This window comes from Triticum aestivum, chromosome 7A, assembly GCF_018294505.1.
Source record: "Triticum aestivum cultivar Chinese Spring chromosome 7A, IWGSC CS RefSeq v2.1, whole genome shotgun sequence".
In the NCBI taxonomy this organism is placed as follows: Eukaryota; Viridiplantae; Streptophyta; class Magnoliopsida; order Poales; family Poaceae; genus Triticum; species Triticum aestivum.
In genome coordinates, this window is record NC_057812.1 from 695035680 (window position 1) to 695037196 (window position 1517).

Below are 1517 nucleotides of genomic sequence, written 5' to 3' on the forward strand. Positions count from 1 at the left end.
TCCTAAAATCCCAAAAAGTAATTTTCACGATCCTCTACTAATATTTAGGACAATGTGAACATTTTTCTGGGCTAAAATGAAATTTTTAAAAATGCAATTTTCCCTAATTTAATCGAATAAAATCTCAACTAAAATTCAAATAAAATATATTTTTATTCAAAATTATATTTCCATTACCCCCTCACTGATTTTGAAGAAGTCATATTATCTTCTCTCATTATTTTATTTATTTTGAAATAATTGGAAAAATAATTTCAAAGAAAAATCACCTTGATCCAATTTACCAATTTTGAAAATTCAAAAATGGAATTTTATGGAAACCTCCAACTCTCTCAAATGGTCCTTGAGTTGCTTAAGGTCTCTAGGATCAAAATGTCCAAATAAAACCAATTCAAAATGCAAGAATCATGGATGCATATGATGACCTAATGATTAACATCCAAATTGAAAATTGGGATGTTGCACGTATTTGGTGTATCAGTAGCGCGGGGTCCCACGCTACTGATAAGGCGCTACAGCTAACATGTATCAGTAGCGCGTGTTGCCGCACGCTACTGCTATACATGGCTAGCAGCAGCAAGCTTTAGTTCAACGCGCTATTGCTAATAGTTGCAGCGCTTTTAGCTTAGGCGCGCTGCTGCTAACTTTTTCCCCCTCGCTACTGTTAGTTTTATTAGTTTTTGTTTTTTTGCATATTTGTTATGTATTTGAACAGGCTTTATACAATAATCTTTAGCATATCATACACATACAAATGTAATAATAGCATCAAATCATGTCATCATCAAAATTATCATCCAACACAAAGTGGTCTCTCATCATCATCTCGAAAATAGCACACAAGTCTCGATTACTTGCAACTACATCGTCATCCATCTAAACAATGATATACGCCAAAAGAGTTATCACTATGAGTGAGAGCGGAACTATGCAGTACATGAGTTCGTATCCCTCTCTCGCATTAGCGTGAACCTAAACTAACTACTGGCTGTCGCTCGGAACCGGAAATCGGTACACCTGGGTCTGACACTCCGGCCACTCATTGTATACTCCTGGCGTTGCACTTCTTCGTCATCGATGATCTATGCACATGCATTGTCACATGAGTCGATGATATGCAACATACATAGTTGAGCAACAGAAAGAGACAGACTTGGCAAAAATAAAAGCAACATATCATAAGCATAAATAACAAAGTTCATCATACCCAAAATGCCTTGACCAGAGTGATCTTTGCTAGTTGAGGAGGGCGGTTTAATTACATCACAAATAAAGTTTCGTCGTTCATAACTCAAAGTTTCATCATTCAGAAAGTTTGGACTAAACGGACACATTGTCAATCACTCCAACATGTCGCTCCATCCATCCAAGTCAGGGAGATAGTCCCCGACCTTAGGGAAAGGCTGGGCGGCTACGAGTGTTCGGACGTCTTCCCGCGACATTTGCCCTTCCTCGTAGAACAGACCTGCTTTGTCGAGGATCTCCTTCACGGTGACTTGGGCAAGTTCATGCTAGAT